The 20,527-nt window shown below is 51.5% G+C and overlaps 4 non-coding genes across 4 annotated transcripts; 2 read left to right on the forward strand and 2 right to left on the reverse strand.

Moving 5' to 3' along the window:
• Positions 1 to 4,331: 4,331 nt before the first annotated feature.
• Positions 4,332 to 4,405, reverse strand: trnat-cgu (transfer RNA threonine (anticodon CGU)). The gene has a single exon. It is a non-coding gene; the product is annotated as a tRNA-Thr (tRNA).
• A 12,672-nt stretch (positions 4,406 to 17,077) lies between these two features.
• trnak-uuu (transfer RNA lysine (anticodon UUU)) lies at positions 17,078 to 17,150 on the forward strand. Its single transcript has one exon. It is a non-coding gene; the product is annotated as a tRNA-Lys (tRNA).
• Positions 17,151 to 18,863: 1,713 nt separating this feature from the next.
• Positions 18,864 to 18,936, forward strand: trnak-uuu (transfer RNA lysine (anticodon UUU)). The gene has a single exon. It is a non-coding gene; the product is annotated as a tRNA-Lys (tRNA).
• Positions 18,937 to 19,198: 262 nt separating this feature from the next.
• On the reverse strand, positions 19,199 to 19,272 carry trnat-agu (transfer RNA threonine (anticodon AGU)). Its single transcript has one exon. It is a non-coding gene; the product is annotated as a tRNA-Thr (tRNA).
• Between the last annotated feature and the right edge of the window lie 1,255 nt (positions 19,273 to 20,527).

Genomic DNA, 20,527 nt, shown 5'->3' on the forward strand with positions numbered 1-20,527 from the left:
GCACTCCTGATTGACAGAGGATACCCCTAACTGACAGTTGGAGCTCCTAACTGACAAGCGGCACTCCTAATTGCAAGGGGGTACTCCTCATTGACGGGGGGCACTCCGCATTGACAGTGGCACTCCGCATTGATGGTGGGGCTCTCCTCATGGACGGTGCGGCTCTCCTCATTGACGGTGGGACACTCCTCATTGATAGGGGGCACTCCTCATTGACAGGGGGCACTCCTCATTGACAGGGGGAACTCCTCATTGACAGGGTGCACTCCTCCTTGACAGGGGGCACTCCTCATTGACTGGGGGCGCTCCTCATTGACAGGGGGCAGTCCTAATTGACAGTGGACGCTCCTCATTAACAGGGGGGCGCTCGTCATTGACGGTGGGGCACCCCCCATTGACGGTGGGGCACTCCTCATTGACAGGGGGAACTCCTCATTGAAAGGGACGTCCTAATTGACAGGTGGCACTCCTAATTTACTGGGGCCACTCCAAATTGACAGGGAGAGCTCCTAACTGACATGGGGGACTTCTACATGAAAGGGTGCACTTCTAATTGACAGGGGGCACTCCTAATTGACAGGGGAGACTTGTAATTGACAGGGGGCAATCCTTATGGACAGTGAGCACTCCTCATTGACAGGGGCACTCCTCATTGACAGGGGTCGCTCCTCATTGACAGGGGGCACTCCTCATTGACAGGAGGCACTCCTCATTGACAGGGAGAACTCCCCATTGACAGGCGGCACTCCTCATTGACAGGGGAACTCCTCATTGACAGGGGGCACTCCTCCTTGACAGGGGGCAGTCCTAATTGACAGTGGACACTCCTCATTGACAGGGGGGCACTCGTAATTGACAGGGGGCATTCCTCATTGACTAGGGGTCAGTCCTCATTGACGGTGGGGCACTCCTCATTGACAGGGGGAACTCCTCATTGAAAGGGGCATCCTAATTGACAGGCGGCACTCGTAATTTACTGGGGCCATTCCTAATTGACAGGGGAGCTCCTAACTGACATGGGGCAAATCTGTATGAAAGGTGGCACTCCGAATTGACAGGGGAGACTTGTAATTGACAGGAGGCAATCATCATGGACAGTGGGCACTCCTCATTGACAGGGGGCACTCCTCATTGACAGGGGGCGCTCCCCATTGACGGGGCACTCCTCATTGACAGGGGGCACTCCGCATTGACAGGGGGCACTCCTAATTGACAGAGGGCACTCCTAATTGACATGGGGCCCTGCTAATTCTCAGGGGGCACTCCTAATTGTCAGGGGGCACTCCTAATTGACATCGGGCACTGCTAATTGACAGGGGGCACTCCTAATTGACAGGGGAGACTTGTAATTGACAGGGGGTAATCCTAATGGACAGTGAGCACTCCTCATTGACAGGGGGCACTCCTCATTGACAGGTGGCGCTCCTCATTGACAGGGGGCACTCCTCATTGACAGCCGACACTCCGCATTGACAGGGGGCACTCCTAATTGACAGGGGGCACTCCTAATTGACGTGCGGCACTCCTAATTGACATGGGGCACTGCTAATTGTCAGGGGGCACTCCTAATTGACGTGCGGCACTCCTAATTGACACGGGGGCAATCCTAATTGATTTGGGCAGCTCGTAATTGATATGGGGCACTCCTAATTGAAAGGGGGCACTCCTAATTGACAGGGCCACTCCTCATTGATAGGGGGCACTCCTCATTGACAGGGGGTCACTCCTAATTGAAATGGGTCACTGCTTGGTGACAGGGGGCACTCCACATTGACAGGGGGCACTCCCCATTGACGGGGGGGGGAGGCTCCCCATTTACGGGGCGGGGGCACTCATCATTGAAGGTGGGGCACTCCTCATTGACGGGGGGGCACTCCTCATTGACACGGGAACTCCTCATTGACAGGGGGCTGTCCTCATTGAAAGCGGGCTCTCCTCATTCACATGTGGCACTCCTCATTGACAGGGGGCACTCCTCATTGACAAGGGGCAATCCTCATTGACAAGCGGCAATCCTCATTGACAGGGGGCACTCCTCAATGACGGTGGGGCACTCCTCATTGACGGGGGGGGCACTCCACATTGACGTGGGGCAATCGTCATAGACGGGGGGGGTGGGGGGGCACTACTCATTCACAGGTTGGCACACCTCATTGACGGTGGAGCAATCCTCATTGACAGGGTGAAGTCCTCATTGACAGGGGGCTCTCCTAATTGACAGGTGTCACTCCAAATTGATAGTGAGCCACTCCTAATTGACAAGGCGCAATCCTAATTGACAGAGGGCAGACCTAATTGACAAGGGGTACTCCTAGTTGACAGGCGGCACACTTCATTGACAGGGTGCACACGTCATTGACAGGGGGCACACCTCATTGATAGGGAGCACTCCTCATTGACAGGGGGCACTGCAATTGACTGGGGGCACTTCAATTGACAGGGGGTACTCCAATCGACAGGGGACACTTTAATTGACAGGGTGTACCCCGGTTGACATGGGGGACTCCTAATTGACAGGGGCCACTCCTAATTGGCAGCGTGCACTACTAATTGGCAGGGGGCACTACTAATTGCCAGGGGGCACTGCTAATTGACAGGGGGTACTCTAATTTGACAGGGAGCACACCAAATTGACAGGCGGCACTCCTCATTGGCAAGGGGAACTCCTCATTGACATGGGGCACTCCTCCTTGACAGGGGGCACTCCTCATTGACAGGCGGCACTCCCCATTGACAGGGGGAACTCCTCATTGACATAGGGCACTCCTCATTGACGGGGGAGGGGGGCACTCCTTATTGACACGGGGAACTCCTCATTGACAGGGGGCTGTCCTCATTGAAAGGGAGCACTTCTCATTCACATGTGGCACTCCTCATTGACAGGGGGCACTCCTCATTGACAGGGGGCAATCCTCATTGACAAGGGGCAATCCTCATTGACAAGAGGCAATCCTCATTGACAGGGGGCACTCCTCATTGACGGGGGGGCACTCCACATTGACGTGGGGGCAATCGTCATAGACGGGCGGGGGAGAACTATTCATTCACAGGGTGGCACATCTCATTGACGGTGGGGCACTCATTGACAGGGTGAAGTCCTCATTGACAGGGGGCTCTCTTAATTGACAGTGGTCACTCCAAATTGATAGGGGCCACTCCTAATTGACAAGTCGCAATCCTAATTGTCAGAGGGCAGACCTAATTGTCAGGGGGAACTCCTAATTGACAGGCGGCACACTTCATTGACAGGGGGCACACCTCATTGACAGGGGGCACGCCTCATTGATCGGGAGCACTCCTCATTGACAGGGATCACTCCTCATTGACAGGGGGCACTCCAATAGACAGGGGACACACCAAGAGACAGGAGGCACTCCAATTGACAGGGGGCACTCCAATCGACAGGGGGCACTCCAATTGACAGGGTGTACTCCGATTGACACGGGGGATTCCTAATTTACAGGGGCCACTCCTAATTGGCAGCGGGCACTACTAATTGGCAGAGGGCACTACTAATTACGAGGGGGCACGGAGATTTTAACTCAGGAATATCAGCCTACCAAACAAGTGCTTGAACGAACTGAACCACCGTTGACTTATTTTTGGACGCAATATAGGAACGAGAGAGGCAGCACGTAAAGTGGGGATGATTTGATGAGGTCGGTGTGGTGCCAAATCGATGAAATCCTAAGCACGACTTGACTTTTGGACATTGGGAAAGTGAGGCGAAATACTCATCTTGAATTTAACGTGGATAACATGACACTCACCCAGCTACATTAAAAAATGAACTCTCTTCCAATCTTCTCTCCTCTCGAGCGCGGTTAGTTCAACGGAGGGAAAAGATTGGCACCCAGGAGCCCGGATAGCTCAGTCGGTAGAGCGTCTGACTTTTAATCTGAGGGTCCAGGGTCCAGTGCATGTTCGGGCGTAGCTTTCCTTCCAGCCACAAAGGCAAAATTTGGAGATGTTGTTCAAATTCGCTTAACTTTAACAAATTCCTCACACGCGATTGACAATTGCAGAAGTCACCACCAGCAAAATTCATCCATTTTCATCGGTGCTTGATGGCCGGCAAGGCCAAAATGCGCCTCTGGTCTTCTTTTCCTGCTGTCGAACTGGATGACGGTCAAGTTGCGGCGTCTCACAGCAAGTGAACAGATACAACGTTTCGGGAAACTTCTTCACCCACAGGGTGCTGAATGAGTTGAATTCGCTACCACACAATTTAATTAAAGTCAAACTTTGTTTGCGAAACCATTTCAGCCAAGTTGCGGCGTCTCACAGCAAGAGTGAGTTTGTTGTAAAACGGCGAAACGCCACGAACACGAAGGTGCCGCTGAGATTCGAACTCACGATCTCCTGTTTACGAGACAGGCGCTTTAACCAACTAAGCCACGGCGCCAATGGAACGCTGCAAGCAGCATTACAATTTGTAGATGAAAAAAAATGTGACCGACCGTGGACCGTGCAATCTGAAACAAAAGCAAAAACGGTGGAAAATCACAGCAGGTCTGACAGCATCTGGGCACAGAGAACAGAAACAACGTTTCGGGACATTTCTTCAACCACATGGTGCTGAATGAGTTGAATTCTCTCTCGGCAAATGCTGAGATTTTCAAGACATTTTCTATTTTACTTTGATGTCTTTACTAAAGTTAAGTGGATGCTACTCATGCCCCTATTTCTCATGCACTGACAGACATCAACAAACACCATTATCGTTGCTTTGGAGTACAGGGAGGCAAGATTCGCCAGCAACATTCTTCTTTTAACTAGGTACTTAGGTGACTGATCTGCAGTGTTAAAACTGTTAAATCTGCGAAACCATTTCAGCCTATTCCTGGGCAATGGGAACATGCTGCCGAATGAAGTGTTCATTGACAATCCAATGTCTTTTGCACGGATGACTTGCTGGAAACATAGAAAACAGTTTTGGAAATCAAATGGATGAAAGCTGCGGCAAATCTTTGACTCCTCATTGACGGTGGGGCACTCCTCATTGACGAGGGGGGAGGGTGGCGTTCGTCATTGACGGTGAGGCACACCTGATTGACGGGGGGGGGGCACTCCTCATTGACGGAGTGGCACTCCTCATTGACAAGGGGAATTCCTCATTGACAGGGGCCTCCCAATTGACAGGGGGCATTCCTACTTGACGGGGGGCACCCTTAATTGAGATGGGGCACTCCCAATTGACATGGGGCACTGCTATTTGTCAGTGGGCACTCCTAATTGAAATGGGGCACTCCTAATTCACAGGGGGCACTCCTTATTGACATGGGGAGCTAGTATTTGATATGGGGCACTCCTAATTGAAAGGGGGGGAGTCCTAATTGACAGGGCCAATCCTCATTGCCAGCGGGCACTCCTCATTGAAAGGGGGCACCCCTCATTGACAGGGGGGCACTCGGAATTGAAAGGGGGTCACTCCTAATTCACAGCGGTCGCCCCTAGGTGATAGGGGGCACTCCTCATTGACAGGGGTCACTCCTCATTGACGGTGGGGGCACTCCTCATTGACGGGGGGCACTCTTCATTGACGGTGGGGCACTCCTCATTAACGGGGGGGCACTCCTCATTGACACGGGGAACTCCTCATTGACAGGGGGCTGTCCTCAGTGAAAGGGGGCACTCCTCATTCACATGGGGCACTCCTCATTGACAGCGGGCACTCATCATTGACAGGGGGCAATCCTCATTGACAACGGGCAATCCTCTTTGACAGGGGGCACTCCTCATTGACGGTGGGGCACTCCTCATTGACGGGGGGCACTCCACTTTGACCAAGGGGAATCGTCATAGACGGCGGTGGGGGAGGGGGGGCACTACTCATTCACAGGGTGGCACTCCTCATTGACGGTGGGGCAATCCTATTTGACAGGGTGAAGTCCTCATTGACAGGGGGCTCTCCTAATTGACAGGGACACGTCTAATTGATAGGGGGCTACTCCTAATTGACAAGGCGCAATCCTCATTGACAGAGGGCAGGCCTAATTGACAGGGGGCACTCCTAATTGACAGGCGGCACACTTGAGTGACAGGGGGCACACCTCATTGACAAGGGGCAGTACTCGTTGACAGGGGGCACTCCTCATTGCCGGGGGCACTCCAATAGACAGGGGGCACTCCAATTGACAGGGGGCACTCCAATTGACAGGGTGTACTCCGATTGAACTGGGGGACTCCTAATTGAGAGGGGCCACTCCTAATTGACAGGGGGAACTCGAATTTGACAGGGGGCACTCCAAATTTCCTGCGTCACTCCTAATTGACAGGGGGCACTCCTAACTGACAGTGGGAGCTCCTAACTGATAAGCGGCACTCCTAATTGCAAGGGGGTACTCCTCATTGACGGGGGGCACTCCGCATTGACAGGGGCACTCCGCATTGATGGTGGGGCTCTCCTCATGGACGGTGCGGCACTCCTCATTGACGGTCGGACACTCCTCATTGACAGGGGGCACTCCTCATTGACAGGCGGCACTCCTCATTGACAGGCGGCACTCCTCATTGACAGGGGGAACTCCTCATTGACAGGGAGCACTCATCATTGGCAGGCGGCACTCCTCATTGACAGGGGGAACTCCCCATTGACAGGGGGCACTCCTCCTTGACAGAGGGCACTCCTCATAGACAGGGGGCACTCCTCATTGACAGGGGGCACACCTAATTGACAGTGGACACTCCTCGTTGACAGGAGGGCACTCGACATTGACAGCGGGCACGCCCCATTGACGGTGGTGCATTCGTCATTGACTATGGGTCACTCCTCATTGACGGTGGGGCACTCGTCATTGACGGGGGCGGCACTCCTCATTGACAAGGGGATCTCCTCATTGAAAGGGGCTTCCTAATTGACCGGGGGCACTGCTTATTTTCTGGGGCCACTCCTAATTGAAAAGAGGAGCTCCTAACTGACAAGGGGCACTCCTGCATGAAAGGGGGCACTCCTCATTGACAGGGGAGACTTGTAATTGACAGGGGGCAATCTTTATGGACAGGGGGCACTCCTCATTGACAGGTGGCACTCCTCATTGACAGGGGGTGCTCCTCCTTGACAGGGGGCACTCCAATCGACACGGAGCACTCCAATTGACAGGGTGCACTCTAATTGACATGGGGGCGCTCCTCATTGACAGGTGGCACTCCGCATTGACAGGGGACACTCCAATCGACACGGAGCACTCCAATTGACAGGGTGCACTCCAATTGACATGGGGGAACTCCTAATTGACAGGGGGCACTCCTAATTGGCAGCGGGCACTCCAAATTGACAGGGTTCACTCATAATTGACGGGGGCTCTCCGAATTGACTGGGGGCACTCCCAATTCATATGGGGCACTCCTCATTGACGGCGAGGTCCACCTTATTGACGGTGGGGCATTCCTCATTGACGGTGGGGTACTTCTGCTTGACGGGGGGGAACTCCTCGTTGACGGAGTGGCACTCCTCATTGCCAAGGGGAATTCCTCATTGACAGGGGTCTCCCAATTGACAGGGGGCACTCCTAATTGACAGGGCGCACTCTTAAATGACATGAGGCACTGCTATTGGTCAGGCGGCACTCCTAATTGACATGGGGCAATCCTAATTGACACGGGGGCACACCTAATTGACATGGGGAGCTCAAAATTGATATGGGGCACTCCTAATTGAAAGGGGGGAGTCCTAATTGACAGGGCCAATCCTCATTGACAGCGGGCACTTCTCATTGAAATGGGTCACCCCTCATTGACAGGGGGAGCTCCTAATTGACAGGGGTCACTCCTAGGTGATAGGGGGCACACTTCATTGAAAGGGGGCACTCCCCATTGACGGTGGGGGCACTCCTCATTGACGGGGGGCACTCTTTATTGACGGTGGGGCCCTCCTCATTGATGGGGGGCACTCCTCATTGACTCGGGGAACTCCTCATTGAAAGGGGGCAATCCTCATTCACACGGGGCACACCTCATTGACGGGGAACTCATTATTGACAGGGGGCAATTCTCATTGACAAGGGGTAATCCTCATTGACAGGGGGCACTCCTCATTGACGGTGGGGCACTCCTCATTGACGGGGGGCACTCCTCATTGACCTGGGGGGCATCGTCATAGACGGGGGGGGGCACGACTCATTCACAGGGTGGCACTCCTCATTGACGGAGTGGCACTCCTCATTGACAAGGGGAATTCCTCATTGACTGGGGCCTCCCAATTGACAGGGGGCACTCCTAATTGACGGGGGCACTCTTAATTGACATGGCGCACTCCTAATTGACATGGGGCACTGCTATTTGTCAGGGGGCACTCCTAATTGACATGAGGCACTCCTATTTGACAGGGGGCACTCCTTATTGACATGGGGAGCTCGTATTTGATATGGGGCACTCCTAATTGAAAGGGGGGACTCCTAATTGACAGGGCCAATCCTCATTGACAGCGGGCACTCCTCATTGAACGGGGGCACCCCTCATTGACAGGGGGGCACTCCGAATTGCAAGGTGGTCACTCCTCATTGACAGCGGTCGCCCCTAGGTGATAGGGGGCACTCCTCATTGATAGGGGGCACTCCTCATTAACGGTGGGGGCACTCCTCATTGACGGGGGGCACTGCTATTTGTCAGGGGGCACTCCTAATTGACATGAGGCACTCCTACCTGACAGGGGGCACTCCTTATTGACATGGGGAGCTCGTATTTGTTATGGGGCACTCCTAATTGAAAGGGGGGACTCCTAATTAACAGGACCAATCCTCATTGACAGCGGGCACTCCTCATTGAACGGGGGCACCCCTCATTGACAGGGGGGCACTCCGAATTGCAAGGGGGTCACTCCTCATTGACAGCGGTCGCCCCTAGGTGATAGGGGGCACTCCTCATTGATAGGGGGCACTCCTCATTGACGGTGGGGGCACTCCTCATTGACGGGGGGCACTGCTATTTGTCAGGGGGCACTCCTAATTGACATGAGGCACTCCTATTTGACAGGGGGCACTCATTATCGACATGGGGAGCTCGTATTTGACAGGGGGCACTCCTAATTGAAAGGGGGGACTCCTAATTGACAGGACCAATCCTCATTGACAGCGTGCACTCCTCATTGAACGGGGGCACCCCTCATTGACAGGGGGGCACTCCGAATTGCAAGTGGGTCACTCCTCATTGACAGCGGTCGCCCCTAGGTGATAGGGGGCACTCTTCATTGACAGGGGGCACTCCTCATTGACGGTGGGGGCACTCCTCATTGACGGGGGGGCACTCCTCATTGACACGGGGAACTCCTCATTGACAGGGGGCTGTCCTCATTGAAAGGGGCACTCCTCATTCACATGGGGCACTCCCCATTGACAGCGGGCACTCATCATTGACAGGGGGCAATCCTCATTGACAAGGGGCAATCCTCATTGACAGGGGGCACACCTCATTGACAAGGGGCAGTACCCGTTCACAGCGGGCACTCCTCATTGACAGGGAGCACTCCTCATTGTCAGGCCGCACTCCTCATTGACAGGGGAAACTCCTGACTGACAGGGGAAACTCCTGATTGACAGGGGGCACTCCTCATTGACAGCGGGCACTCCTCATTGACGGGGGGGCATTCCTCATTGACGGTGGGGCACTCCTGATTGACGGAGGGCAGTCCTCATTGACGGAGTGGCACTCCTCATTGACAAGCGGAATCCCTCATTGACAGTCGCCTCCCAATTGACAGGGGGCACTCCTAATTGCCAGGGGGCACTCCTAATTGACAGGGAGCACTCCTAATTGACATGGGGAGCTCTTAATTGATATGGGGCACTCCTAATTGAAAGGGGGCACTCCTATTTGACAGGGGGCACTCTTAATTGACATGGGGCACTCCTCATTGAATTGGGCACTGCTATTTGTCAGCGGGCACTCCTCATTGAACGGGGGCACCCCTCATTGACAGGGGGCACTCCGAATTGCAAGGGGGTCACTCCTCATTGACAGCGGTCGCCCCTAGGTGATAGGGGGCACCCCTCATTGATAGGGGGCACTCCTCATTGACGGTGGGGGCACTCCTCATTGACGGGGGGCACTCTTCATTGACGGTGGGGCACTCCTCACTGACGGGGGGGCACTCCTCATTGACACGGGGAACTCCTCATTGACAGGGGGCTGTCCTCATTGAAAGGGGGCACTCCTCATTCACATGGGGCACTCCTCATTGACAGCGGGCACTCATCATTGACAGGGGGCAATCCTCATTGACAAGGGGCAATCCTCATTGACAGGGGGCACTCCTCATTGACGGTGGTTCACTCCTCATTGACGGGGGGCACTCCACTTTGAACTAGGGGAATCGTCATAGACGGGGGCGGGGGGGGGGACTACTCATTCACAGGGTGGCGCTCCTCATTGACGGTGGGGCAATCCTCATTGACAGGGTGAAGTCCTCATTGACAGGGGGCTCTCCTAATTGACAGGGGCACTCCTCATTGATAGGGGGCCACTCCTAATTGACAAGGCGCAATCCTCATTGACAGAGGGCAGGTCTAATTGACAGGGGGCACTCCTAATTGGCAGGCGGCACACTTGATTGACAGGGGGCACACCTCATTGACAAGGGGCAGTACCCGTTGACAGGGGGCACTCCTCATTGACAGGGAGCACTCCTCAATGTCAGGCCGCACTCCTCATTGACAGGGGGAACTCCTGATTGACAGGGGGCACTCCTCCTTGACAGGGTGCACTCCTCATTGACAGGGGGCACTCCTCATTGACGAGGGGGGCATTCCTCATTGACGGTGGGGCACTCCTGATTGACGGAGGGCACTACTCATTGACGGAGTGGCACTCCTCATTGACAAGCGGAATTCCTCATTGACAGTCGCCTCCCAATTGACAGGGGGCACTCCTAATTGCCAGGGGGCACTCCTAATTGACAGGGGGCACTCCTAATTGACATGGGGAGCTCTTAATTGATATGGGGCACTCCTAATTGAAAGGGGGCACTCCTATTTGACAGGGGCACTCTTAATTGACATGGGGCACTCCTAATTGAATTGGGCACTGCTATTTGTCAGCGGGCACTCCTAATTGACATCGGGCACTCCTAATTGACAGGGAGCACTCCTAATTGCCAGGGGGCACTCCTAATTGACAGGGGGCACTCCTAATTGACATGGGGAGCTCTTAATTGATATGGGGCACTCCTAATTGGAAGGGGGCACTCCTATTTGACAGGGGCACTCTTAATTGACATGGGGCACTCCTAATTGAATTGGGCACTGCTATTTGTCAGCGGGCACTCCTAATTGACATCGGGCACTCCTAATTGATATGGGGCACTCCTAATTGAAAGGGGGCACTCCTAATTGACAGGGGCTACTCCTCATTGACAGGGCCAATCCTCATTGACAGCGGGCACTCCTCATTGAAAGGGGGCACCTCTCATTGACAGGGGGGCACTCCTAATTGAAAGGAGGTCACTCCTAATTGACAGTGGTCATCCCTAGGTGATAGGGGGCACTCCTCATTGACAGCGGGCACTCCTCATTGACGGCGGGCACTCTTCATTGACGGTGGGGCGCTCCTCATTGACGGGGGGGGGGGCACTCCTCATTGACACGGGGAACTCCTCGTTGACAAGGGGCTGTCCGCATTGAAAGGCCGCAATCGTGACTGACAAGGGGCAATTCTCATTGACAGGGGACACTCCTCATTGACGGTGGGGCACTCCTCATTGACGGGGGGCACTCCTCATTGACGTGGGGGGAATCGTCATAGACGGGGGGGGAGGGCAATACACATTCACAGGGTGGAACTCTTCATTGACGGTGGGGCAATCCTGATTGACAGGGTGAAATCCTCATTGACAGGGGGCTCTCCCCATTGACAGAGGCACTCCTCATTGACAGGGGGCACTCCGCATTGACAGGTTGCACTCCTATTTGACAGGGGGCACTCCTAATTGACATGGGGCACTGCTAATTCTCAGGGGGCACTCCTAATTGTCAGGGGGCACTCCTAATTGACAGGGGAGACTTGTAATTGACAGGGGGTAATCCTAATGGACAGTGGGCACTCCTCATTGACAGGGGGCACTCCTCATTGACAGGTGGCGCTCCTCGTTGACAGGGGGCACTCCTCATTGACAGCCGGCACTCCGCATTGACAGGGGGCACTCCTAATTGTCAGGGGGCACTCCTAATTGACGTGCGGCACTCCTAATTGACACAGGGGCACTCCTAATTGATATGGGCAGCTCGTAATTGATATGGGGTACTCCTAATTGAAAGGGGGCACTCCTAATTGACAGGGCCACTCCTCATTGATAGGGGGCACTCCTCATTGACAGGGGGTCACTCCGAATTGAAATGGGTCACTGCTTGGTGACAGGGGGCACTCCACATTGACAGGGGGCACTCCCCATTGACGGGGGGGTAGACTCCTCATTGACGGGGGGGCACTCATCATTGAAGTTGGGGCACTCCTCATTGACACGGGGAACTCCTCATTGACAGGGGGCTGTCCTCATTGAAAGCGGGCTCTCCTCATTCACATGTGGCACTCCTCATTGACAGGGGGCACTCCTCATTGACAGGGAGCAATCCTCATTGACAAGGGGCAATCCTCATTGACAGGGGGCACTCCTCAATGAGGGTGGGGCACTCCTCATTGACGGGGGGGGGGGGCACTCCACATTGACGTGGGGCAATCGTTATAGACGGGGGGTGGGGGGGCACTACTCATTCACAGGTTGGCACACCTCATTGACGGTGGAGCAATCCTCATTGACAGGATGAAGTCCTCATTGACAGGGGGCTCTCCTAATTGACAGGTTTCACTCCAAATTGATAGTGGGCACTCCTAATTGACAAGGCGCAATCCTAATTGACAGAGGGCAGACCTAATTGACAGGGGGTACTCCAAGTTGACAGGCGGCACATTTCATTGACAGGGGGCACACGTCATTGACAGGGGGCACGCCTCATTGATAGGGAGCACTCCTCATTGACAGGGGGCACTGCAATTGACTGGGGGCACTTCAATTGACAGGGGGTACTCCAATCGACAGGGGGCACTCTAATTGACAGGGTGTACTCCGGTTGACATGGGGGACTCCTAATTGACAGGGGCCACTCCTCATTGACAGGGGGCAATCCTCATTGACAAGGGGCAATCCTCATTGACAAGAGGCAATCCTCATTGACAGGGGGCACTCCTCATTGACCGTGGGGCTCTCCTCATTGGCGGGAGGAGGGGGGGGGCACTCCACATTGACGTGGGGGCTATCGTCATCGACGGGCGGGGGAGAACCATTCATTCACAGGGTGGCACATCTCATTGACGGTGGGGCAATCATTGACCGGGTGAAGTTCTCATTGACAGGGGGCTCCCTTAATTGACAGTGGTCACTCCAAATTGATAGGGGCCACTCCTAATTGACAAGGCGCAATCCTAATTGTCAGAGGGCAGACCTAATTGACAGGGGGAACTCCTAATTGACAGGCGGCACACTTCATTGACAGGGGGGGCACACCTCATTGACAGGGGGCACACCTCATTGATCGGGAGCACTTCCCATTGACAGGGATCACTCCTCATTGACAGGGGGCACTCCAATAGACAGGGGACACACCAATAGACAGGAGGCACTCCAATTGACAGGGGGCACTGCAATTGACAGGGGGCACTCCAATCGACAGGGTGCACTCCAATTGACAGGGTGTACTCCGATTGACATGGGGGACTCCTAATTGACAGGGGCCACTCCTAATTGGCAGCGGGCACTACTAATTGGCAGAGGGCACTACTACTTACGAGGGGGCACGGAGATTTTAACTCAGGAATATCAGCCTACCAGACAAGTGCTTGGACGAACTGAACAACCGTTGACTTATTTTAGGACGCAATATAGGAACGAGAGAGGCAGCGCGTAAAGTGGGGATGGTTTGATGGGGTCGTTGTGGTGCCAAATCGATGAAATTCAAAGCACGACTTGACTTTTGGACATTGAGAAAGTGAGGCGAAATACTCATCTTGAATTTAACGTGGATAACATGACACTTCCCCAGCCACATTAAAAAATGAACTCTCTTCCAATCTTCTCTCCTCTAGAGCGCGGCTAGTTCAACGGAGGGAAAAGATTGGCACCCAGGAGCCCGGATAGCTCAGTCGGTGGAGCATGTGACTTTTAATCTGAGGGTACCGGGTCCAGTCCATGTTCGGGCGTAGATTTCCTTCAAGCCTGAACGCAACTGTTTGAGATGTCGTTCAAATTCGCTTATCTGGTGGAACAGTCTCGGAGGGCCGGACGACCCTTCTAGCTTCTATATTTCCATGTCGAGATTCTGCATCCTGACGGAATGTCAACCTGACTCGAAACGTTGTCTTTGTTCTCTCTCGGCAAATGCTGAGATTTTCAAGACATTTTCTATTTTACTTTTATGTCTTTACTAAAGCTAAGTGGATGCGACTCATGCCCCTATTTCTCATGTACTGACAGACATCAACAAACACGATTATCGTTGCTTGGGATTACATGGAGGCCAGATTCGCCAGCAACTTTCTTCTTTGAACTGGGTACTTAGGAGACTGATCTGCAGTGTTAAAATTGTTAAATCTGCGAAACCATTTCAGCCTATTCCTGGGCAATGGGAACATGCTGCCGAATGAAGTGTTCATTGACAATCCAATTTCTTGTTCACGGATGACTTGCTGGAAACAGAGAACACAGTATTGGAAATGAAATGGATTAAAGCTGCGGCAAATCATTTGTCAACGATGTACATATGAACAAAAGTCGTCGTGAATAGTTTGAAGATCAGTGCAGAGAGAACAAGAGTCAATGTTTAGATAGAACCGACACGTGCTTGATGGCCGGAACAGACACGATGTGCCAAAGGGACACTTTCTGCTGCAGAATGCAGGACACTGAAACTGGTGGTCCTCAGAGAGATGGTGATGTACTTCAAATTGTACAACGTGAAATGCATAAACAAGTACCACGGAGAATTGAACTCAGGAATATCAGCCTACTAGACAAGTGCATGAACGACCAGGACCACCGTTGATTTACTTTTGGACGCAATATAGGAACGAGAGAGGCAGCACGTAAAGTGGGGATGATTTGATAAGGACGTTGTGGTGCCAAATCGATGAAATTCTAAGCACGACTTGAATTTTGGACATTGAGAAAGTAAGGCGAAATACTCATCTTGAATATAACGTGGATAACATGACACTTCCCAAGCCACTTGAAAAAATGAACTCTCTTCCAAGCTTCTCTCCTCGAGAGCGCGGCCAGTTGAACGGAGGGAAGCGATTAGTCGTTATGAGTCCGGGTCGCTCAATCGGTAGAGCATCAGACTTTTAACCTGAGAGTCCAGAGTTCAAGTCCCTGTTCGGGCGTAGCTTATCTTCAAACCTGAACGCAACTGTTTGACATGTAGTTCAATTTCGCTTCACTTTAACCAATTCCTCACACGCGATTGACAATTGGAGAAGTCGCCACCAGCAAAATTCACCTATTTTCATTGGTGCTTCATGGCCGGCACAGCCAAAATACGCCTCTGGTCTTCTTTTCCTCCTGTCGAACTGTATGACTGTCAAGTTGCGGCGTCTCACAGCAAGAGTGAGTTTGTTGTAAAACGGCGAAACGCCACGTACACGAAGGTGCCGCTGAGATTCGAACTCAAGATCTGCCTCTTTCCGAGACTGGCGCTGTAACCAACTAAGCCACGGCGCCAACGGAACGCTGCAAGCAGCATTACAATTTGTAGATGAAAAAAAAATGTAACCGACCGTGGACCGTGCAATCTGAAACAAAAGCAAAAACGGTGGAAAATCACAGCAGGTCTGACAGCATCCGGGCACAGAGAACAGAAACAACGTTTCGGGACATTTCTTCAACCACAGGGTGCTGAATGAGTTGAATTCACTGCCACACAATTTAATTGAAGTCAAACTTTGTTTGATTTCAAGAAGAAATTACTTTGCGTTCTTGGGGCGAAAGGCATCCAGGGTTATGGGAGGAAGGGGGATCACCATTAGATAATCAGCCATGATCAAAATGAATGGCGGAACAGTCTCGGAGGGCCGGACGACCCTTCTAGCTTCTATATTTCCATGTCGAGATTCTGCATCCTGACGGAATGTCATCCTGACTCGAAGCGATGTCTTTGTTCTCTCTCGGCAAATGCTGAGATTTTCAAGACATTTTCTATTTTACTTTTATGTCTTTACTAAAGCTAAGTGGATGCGACTCATGCCCCTATTTCTCATGTACTGACAGACATCAACAAACACGATTATCGTTGCTTGGGAGTACATGGATGCCAGATTCGCCAGCAACTTTCTTCTTTGAACTGGGTACTTAGGAGACTGATCTGCAGCGTTAAAACTGTTAAATCTGCGAAACCATTTCAGCCTATTCCTGGGCAATGGGAACATGCTGCCGAATGAAGTGTTCATTGACAATCCAATTTCTTTTGCACGGATGACTTGCTGGAAACAGAGAACACAGTTTTGGAAATCAAATGGATTGAAGCTGCGCAAATCATTTGTCAACGATGTACATATGAACAAAAGTCGTCGTGAATAGTTTGAAGATCAGTGCAGAGAGAACAAGAGTCAATGTTTAGATAGAACTGACACGTGCTTGATGGCCCGAACAGACTCGATGTGCCAAATGGACACTTTCTGCTGCAGAATGCAGGACACTGAAACTGGTGGTCCTCAGAGAGATGGTGATGTACTTCAAATTGTACAACGTGAAATTCATAAACAGGTACCATGGAGAATTGAACTCAGGAATATCAGCCCACTAGACAAGTGCATGAACGACCTGGACCACCGTTGACTTACGTTTGGACGCAATATAGGAACGAGAGAGGCAGCACGTAAAATGGGGATGATTTGATAAGGACGTTGTGATGCCAAATCGATGAAATTCTAAGCACGACTTGAATTTTGGACATTGAGAAAGTAAGGCGAAATACTCATCTTGAATTTAACGTGAAAAACATGACACTTCCCAAGCCACTTGAAAAAATGAACTCTCTTCCAAGCTTCTCTCCTCGAGAGCGCGGCCAGTTGAACGGAGGGAAACGACTAGCACCCAGGAGCCCGGATAGCTCAGTCGGTAGAGCATCAGACTTTTAATCTGAGGGCCCAGGGTTCAAGTCCCTGTTCGGGCGTAGCTTCTATTCAAACCTGAACGCAACTGTTTGAGATGTAGTTCAATTTCGCTTCACTTTGACCAATTCCTCACACGCGATTGACAATTGCAGACGTCGCCACCAGCAAAATTCACCTATTTTCATCGGTGCTTCATGGCCGGCACAGCCAAAATGCGTCCCTGGTCTTCTTTTCCTGCTGTCGAACTGTATGACTGTCAAGTTGCGGCGTCTCACAGCAAGAGTGAGTTTGTTGCAAAACGGCAGAACGCCGCGGACACGAAGGTGCCGCTGAGATTCGAACTCCCGATCTCCTGTTAACGAGAGAGGCGCTTTAACCAACTAAGCCACGGCGCCAATGGAACGCTGCAAGCAGCATTACAATTTGTAGATGAAAAACAATGCAACCGACCGTGGACCCTGCAATCTGAAACAAAAGCAAAAACGCTGGAAAATCACAGCAGGTCTGACAGCATCTGGGCACAGAGAACAGAAGCAACGTTTCGGGACATTTCTTCACTCACAGGGTGCTGAATGAGTTGAATTCACTACCACACAATTTCATTGAAGTCAAACTTTGTTTGATTTCAAGAAGAAATTACTTTTCGCTCTTGGGGCTAAAGGGATCCAGGGGTATGGGAGGAAGGGGGATCACCATTTGATAATCAGCCATGATCAAAATGAATGGCGGAACAGTCTCGGAGGGCCGGACGACCCTTCGAGCTTCTATATTTCCATGTCGAGATTCTGCATCCTGACGGAATGTCATCCTTACTCGAAACGTTGTCTTTGTTCTCTCTCGGCAAATTCTGAGATTTTCAAGGCATTTTCTATTTTACTTTGATGTCTTTACTAAAGCTAACTGGATGCTACTCATGCCCCTATTTCTCATGTACTGACAGACATCAACAAACACGATTATCGTTGCTTGGGAGTACATGGAGACCAGATTCGCCAGCAACTCTCTTCTTTGAACTGGGTACTTAGGAGACTGATCTGCAGCGTTAAAACTGTTAAATCTGCGAAACCATTTCAGCCTATTCCTGGGCAATGGGAACATGCTGCCGAATGAAGTGTTCATTGACAATCCAATTTCTTGTTCACGGATGACTTGCTGGAAACAGAGAACACAGTTTTGGAAATCAAATGGATTAAAGCTGCGGCAAATCATTTGTCAACGATGTACATATGAACAAAAGTCGTCGTGAATAGTTTGAAGATCAGTGCAGAGAGAACAAGAATCAATGTTTAGATAGAACCGACACGTGCTTGATGGCCGGAACTGACTCGATGTGCCAAAGGGACACTTTCTGCTGCAGAATGCAGGACACTGAAACTGGTGGTCCTCAGAGAGATGGTGATGTACTTCAAATTGTACAACGTGAAATGCATAAACAAGTGTCACGGAGAATTGAACTCAGGAATATCAGCCTACTAGACAAGTGCATGAACGACCAGGACCACCGTTGATTTACTTTTGGACGCAATATAGGAACGAGAGAGGCAGCACGTAAAGTGGGGATGATTTGATAAGGACGTTGTGGTGCCAAATCGATGAAATTCTAAGCACGACTTGAATTTTGGACATTGAGAAAGTAAGGCGAAATACTCATCTTGAATATAACGTGGATAACATGACACTTCCCAAGCCACTTGAAAAAATGAACTCTCTTCCAAGCTTCTCTCCTCGAGAGCGCGGCCAGTTGAACGGAGGGAAACGATTAGTCGTTAGGAGTCCGGATAGCTCAATCGGTAGGGCATCAGACTTTTAATCTGAGGGTTCAGGGTTCAAGTCCCTGTTCGGGCGTAGCTGATCTTCAAACCTGAACGCAACTGTTTGAGATGTTGTTCAATTTCGCTTCACTTTAACCAATTCCTCACACGCGATTGACAATTGCAGAAGTCGCCACCAGCAAAATGCACCTATTTTCATCGGTGCTTCATGGCCGGCAGAGCCAAAATGCGTCTCTGGTCTTCTTTTCCTGCTGTCGAACTGTGTGACTGTCAAGTTGCGGCGTCTCACAGCAAGAGTGAGTTTGTTGTAAAACGGCGAAACGCCACGCACACGAAGGTGCCGCTGAGATTCGAACTCAGGATCTCCTGTTTACTCGACAGGCGCTTTAACCAACTAAGCCACGGCGCCAATGGAACGCTGCAAGCAGCATTACAATTTGTAGATGAAAAACAATGCAACCGACCGTGGACCGTGCAATCTGAAACAAAAGCAAAAACGGTGGAAAATCACAGCAGGTCTGACAGCATCTGGGCACAGAGAACAGAAGCAACGTTTCGGGACATTTCTTCACTCACAGGGTGCTGAATGAGTTGAATTCACTACCACACAATTTAATTGAAGTCAAACTTTGTTTGATTTCAAGAAGAAATTACTTTTCGCTCTTGGGGCGAAAGGGATCCAGGGGTCTCGGAGGAAGGGGGATCACGATTTGATGATCAGCCATGATCAAAATGAATGGCGGAACAGTCTCGGAGGGCCGGACGACCCTTCTTGCTTCTATATTTCCATGTCGAGAGATTCTGCATCCTGACGGAATGTCATCCTGACTCGAAACGTTGTCTTTGTTCTCTCTCGGCAAATGCTGAGATTTTCAAGACATTTTCTATTTTACTTTTATGTCTTTTACTCAAGCCACGTGGATGCTACTCATGCCCCTATTTCTGATGTACTGACAGACATCAACAAACACGATTATCGTTGCTTGGGAGGACAAGGAGGCCAGATTCGCCAGCAACTTTCTTCTTTTAACTGGGTACTTCGGAGACTGATCTGCAGTGTTAAATCTGTTTAATCTGCGACACCATTTCAGCCTCTTCCTGAGCAATGGGAACTTTCTACCGAATGATATGTTCATTGATAATCCAACTTATTTTTTCCGGATGGCTGGCTGGAAATAGTGAAAACAGTTTTGGAAATCAAAGGTTTCTCATTTACACTCCACATTTACAGGGTCACTCCTCATTGACAGAGGGCACTCCTCATTGACAGGGGGCTCTCCTCATTGAGAGAGGCAGTCCTCATTGACAAGGGGCGCTCCTCATTGACAAGGGGTACTCCTCATTGACAGCATCACTCCTTGACTGAGGTCACTCCTCATTGACAGAGGGCATTCCTCATTGACAGAGGGCACTCCTTATTGACAGGGGGCACTCCTAATTGACAGGGGCACACCAAACTGACAGGGGGCATTCCTCATTGTCAGGGGGCCCTCCGCATTTATAGTGGGCCCTAATCATTGACAGCGGGCATTGCACATTGACGGGTCAGGCAGTCCAAATTTACAGGGGTCACGCCTAATTGACAGGGGTCACTCCTAATTGACAGGGGGCACTCCTCATTGACAGGGGTACTCCTCATTGACTGGGGGCACTCCTCATTGACG

Source organism: Mustelus asterias, chromosome 16 (assembly GCF_964213995.1).
Source record: "Mustelus asterias chromosome 16, sMusAst1.hap1.1, whole genome shotgun sequence".
Taxonomy (NCBI): Eukaryota; Metazoa; Chordata; class Chondrichthyes; order Carcharhiniformes; family Triakidae; genus Mustelus; species Mustelus asterias.